This window comes from Alosa pseudoharengus, unplaced genomic scaffold, assembly GCF_046254945.1.
Source record: "Alosa pseudoharengus isolate Yale_2024_CS ecotype anadromous, Long Island Sound unplaced genomic scaffold, YU_APseudo_1.1 YU_APseudo_1.1_scf_11, whole genome shotgun sequence".
Classification (NCBI taxonomy): Eukaryota; Metazoa; Chordata; class Actinopteri; order Clupeiformes; family Clupeidae; genus Alosa; species Alosa pseudoharengus.
This window is the reverse complement of record NW_027468576.1, coordinates 32075337-32080336: the sequence shown is the minus strand read 5'-3', so window position 1 is coordinate 32080336 and position 5000 is coordinate 32075337. Positions and strand designations below refer to the sequence as shown.

The 5000-nt window shown below is 43.4% G+C and overlaps 1 long non-coding RNA gene across 1 annotated transcript in view; it reads right to left on the bottom strand.

Moving 5' to 3' along the window:
- Positions 1-4584, bottom strand: part of LOC143116462 (uncharacterized) — a 26893-nt gene extending 22309 nt beyond the window's left edge. Inside the window, exon 1 of the long non-coding RNA XR_012985788.1 lies at positions 4292-4584. This is a non-coding gene — a long non-coding RNA (uncharacterized LOC143116462). The remainder of the gene's footprint in view (positions 1-4291) is intronic.
- Between the last annotated feature and the right edge of the window lie 416 nt (positions 4585-5000).

Here is a 5000-nt window from a genome sequence, read left to right as displayed (position 1 = left end):
GTATGTGGGAGAGAGAGAATATGAACCTCTGAGTGTGTGTGCACATGCACAAGAGAGAGATAGTGCGAGTGAGAGAGTGAGAAAGCATGAGACAGAAAGTGTGTGAGTGTGTATGAAAGAGAGAGTGTGTGTCTGTGTGTATGCGTGTGTTATCTGTGGCGCGGTATGATGCTTGCACCTGGAGCAAGGAGGAGCATGTAAGGGTCAGAGGTCGATCCAGACAGAGGCCCTGACTAGACATGGCTCTGCTCTCTGGGCCGAGAGGTCCAGACGACCCCTGCTGTGCCGTCCCACAACACGCACTCGTCTTTTCTTCTAGCTCGCCCCCTTTAACCCCCCGAGCCTCCCGCTTTTCTTGGAGGCTCCCAGTAAATCCATAATTCTCAAATGACCGGTGGCTCAATTATCCACCCCTTGACAACACACCCACACACACACACACACATTCATACACACAATCCACCCCCGCCCCCCCCCCCGCCCCAAAAAAAAAAATCCCATCCCCTTTTCTTGTGACAGATAAAGATTCCCTAAAAACAATTAACCTCTTTCTGGCTGTGGTCTTTTCCCAGGCAGAAGCAGGGAGGAGAGGGGGGCGAGAGAAGGCCCCATCTCCAGACCGTGACGCCTTCTTCTGACACACAAATCATGTTACATAAACCAGGCCGTCTCATGAGGGCCTTCTTTTCTCCCCCTCTTTTAACATTTCATTGGCCCATGCAAATATATCAGTGAGACATTATATTTAACTATGGGACACACACGCATATCTCGAAAAGGACTTGCTTGGGATTAAAAAGCATATTGTATGTTTGGTGAAGTCATTAAAACTTTAGTAAATTATGCCTGCCCTGACGATATTTCAGTGTCAGGACAAGATAAGAGTAGGCATATTGGGAAAGCACCGAATTAACACTTTTTAACTACAGGTAAGGGCTAATTAAGAAGAGATCCCAGGGATTTAAAAGAGAAAATAATCAGCCCCTGAGCTTTGAACGAAGAGCATACCTTAACCTTTTATCACACGCCTTCCTCCATCCCCTCCCCCCTCTTTCTCAGGTCTCAGTCTATATGCCTTGGCCCCATGCCTGCATAAGTCTTTAATAAATGCTTCTCCTCACATGGAGAGCCTCCTATTCATGGCCAGGTAGAATGCTCCTCATTGCAGGAGAGAGAAAAACAGCTTGTTGCTTCCATTGAGCCTTTATTACACCCTTTCAAAGAACGAGGGTGGGGTGGGGATGGAGAGAGGAGGGGGGGGTGAGAAAGAAAACGAAAGAAAAGAAAGATCTCTCCTCTTAATGCCACTAAGGCTAGCCACATTTTCCTTCTTTCTTTGTCTCTCTCTCCTCCGAGTGAAAAATAAAATTGTTAAAAAACTCAGAATGGTCTGAGAAGACTAGGCGTGGGTCATTTTTGTTTCCAAGAAGCCAATCACGGCCGTATCAACACCAACCTTGAGGGAATCATAATCTCTCAACAAAAAACCGCACCATACAAAAACAGACCCTAATCACACAAACATTTAAGGGATGGCATAAACAAGCTTCACAACTAGCTAACAATAGCTAGTTACACAATTACAAAAAAACAAAACAAATTTCCACATAAATGCTACATGTTCACAAAGCTCACCGGTCTCCATGGCACTACATACATATTTATATTATATATATATATATATATATATATATATATATATATGTGTCACAGCTATAATGTCAGTGGCAATAAAATACTTTTACCATGACAAAGACCAGATTTGTGCCACACACAGGCTCATTTTGGACTGGGACTGGCACAATTACGCAGAAGCTGTTTTTGTCCCTTTTCATGGGAGTCAGAAGCCGCCCCAGCAAGCAAACACTTCCCAACCACAGCCGAGCATTAACACACAAACCTCAGCACCAGGACAGAAAGCACAACACACAACCACCTCATTAAAACAATATAAGGCAGAAAAAAGGCTGGAATATGAATTGTGTGTGTGTGTGTGTGTGTGTGTGTGTTTGTGTGTGTGTGTGTGTGTGTGTGTGTGTGTTTTATTTTTTAAATGGATCTTGTTGGTTATGATGAGAGACGGAGCCAGGGAGTTATAATGATTGTGACTGCTCGTGACGGATCACGCGAGGCGAAGTCTCTCTTTTGGATTTGGAGCCTGCTCGCCATGGCAGAGAGAGATGAAAAGAACCTTTCCTTGATATATTCAGCACGAGAACTAAACAAAACATGAAATAGTCAAGTGTGCGGATAGCAGAAAAAAATGCGAGAAACATCACAGCTAGATGCAGTGAGGTGAGATTCACCTCTCCCAAAATATAAAGAATTTCCAAGAAGAAGGACTCAGACACCATGTGCAGTTAAATGTTTAAACAGATCAGAAACACATCATGTACCTACACACACACACACACACACACACACACACAGGCCTTCACTCAGCTTTCTTTACAGCCTCTGTTTTCAATACAGCTTACTGTAAACCGTTAAATAGGGAAATACATTTTTAAAAAAATCTTATGAATTACATATACTGCCACTCAAAAATGTTGTGTGTGCTTGCCAAATACACCCCTTCACACACACATGCAGTCTTGTCATTCATATTTTCCCCTCCTCTCGTATATGTGTTCAGATGTGTGTGTGTGTGTGTGTGAGAGAGAGAGTCCAGCCCAGCAGCTTTCGTGGACGAAGCGGGCAGAGCTGGCCCCAGCGAGAGAGAGGGAGAGAGAGAGAGAGAGGGAGAGAGAGGGAGGAAGACAAAATGAGAGAACGACAGACAAAGAGAGAGAACGCATAGAGGAAAGAGACAGAAATGTGGGGTAGTGAGTGTGACACACTGAAGAAGAGAGAGAGAAACAGACAGGGGTGAAATAAACGACTGGTGGCGGTCCAGACGAGCTGGAACTCTGTTGATCATTATGTCTCGCCTTCAGGTGTCTCAGGCAGGGGCGGGTGTCTCAGCGAGGAGGGGTAGAGAGCAGCGCAGCCAGACAAAGAAGCAGCATACCAGCAGAACAGAAAAAAAAACTGAAACACTATAAAAATTTGATTAGGCGATCCACCACTTAAGTGACTTTCTGTGTTCTGCCTCTCTCTCTCTCTTTCCTTCTCTCTCCCTCTCCCCCTGTCTCAACCCCCCCCCCCCCTTCTCTTTTCCCTTTAGAACACAGCTCCAGAGAGCCAGACAGACTGACTTTATAGGTCTTAATTAAAAACATCTGAAGCCTTTCAGACATCAAACAGCTGGCCGGTTGGATTTGATTGCATTGAATTTAAGAAAATTTGTGGCCATTTTTTTTTCTCAGCCATTGTCACCCATCTCTCCTTCCTGTGTCTGGCAGTCAATGTATACGGTAGGTCTTCCCCAATAGCATGACCTCAAACAAAGTGAATTTGAGGTAACTGAAATACACAAGACCTCCTACGGCCAGCCATTTAAGGCCATATGCAAAGACACTTCGCCACTGAACATGTGAACCACATCAAACACTCCCCAGTGCCTGAACACTCAATCCGTTCAGTGCTACAAAATCACCACACCAACTTGCTTGTTGATATATAAAAAAAAAATAAAGAACTAAGTCATTCTCAACTAAGTCAACTTGCTTGTCACATTTAGCAGTTATGCATTCAAAATAAATGCTATAACATAGATAAAGAACCTTAATTGTAGAACAAATTGGGTTATTTGAGCGTGAAAAAATATTCTATAGTTTTTAACAGTGTTTTATGAAGAAGGACTTATGGGAGGGAGGGAGCCAGACTGACGGAAAAACAGAGCTAGAAAGAACATTCCAACCCCAATGTCAACAGCTCTACAGTCGGAGATGACAAAAGGACAGGTTGCCTACAGTAGCCTATATGTGAACTTAAACATTAACTACCATGCCAAGACACTAGTCTGCTATTCACATTAGCTTATTCGACTGATTGCCCATGCACAGGCCTGTCGACCAGAAGAAGAAAAGCAGGGTCACCTGTTTTACCGGCCGGTATGTAGACTATAGCATGCTATTTACTTTATCATAAAACTACAAGTTCAAAAGAAATGTAACAGACTATGACAAATAAAAAATCACATAAGATGGAAAGAGAATCTTTCGATTCAGTGTTTACAAACTGATTATGTTGAATAAGATATTTAGATATTGCAAAATATAATATTTAAAACTACACCGTCTAATTGGTTTCCATTTTGTGGTGACGCACCATAGCATCATATAATTTAAAGATTGTATCAATCGAAAGTAGGCTATATTTTCTGGAGAGTAGAAATATGGTCACTTACTATTCAGTTTGTAACTGCAGCAGAGAAGTAGGTTGCGTCGTGTCAGAAAGTCCGTGGACACCCGCCAAAGACTGCTGAAACGCAAGGCGCTTCATTAAAAGTTGCGAGGATATGTAGAAGCCTACTTGGGCGGCAGTCGCAGTCCTGTTGCCGTAGTTTCTAACACCAGCGCAGTCTGCAGAAGGAAAGCTGCGGGAAACGATGTGAAGGCTGTCATGTGAGTGCAAGGGTGGGCGTACGAATGGATCCACTTGCAGGACGACGTAAGAGACCGCTCTCATGATGTAGGTGGGATCAGCTTCGTTCGTTGTGCAGGATACTTCAGTGTGCAAAGAACATCGTATATGATGTAGGCGCGACCATACAGTTGATCCCGCCTACATTGTGAGTAGCCCGTCTATCCTACAGGTCCATCCATTTTGGTTGCCACCATCATGTGACCAGAAAAGAATCAAACCATTGGTCAAATGCGCATAAATTGATAAGGCTCGGCTTTGTTCCAATGAATTAGGACCAAAACTCTGAACACGACGACCGCCCCTTCCCTAATCGAAATTAATGTGCAGAAATGTGTAAACGAGGTAAGATATTCGCATGTTACTTCAACAAAAAATCTCAAGAAATTAGGGAATGAGGAAAAATAACACTGTAATTTAACTTTAAACAATTATGCAAAGGAGAAAAACTGTGATACCATGACAATGTCAGG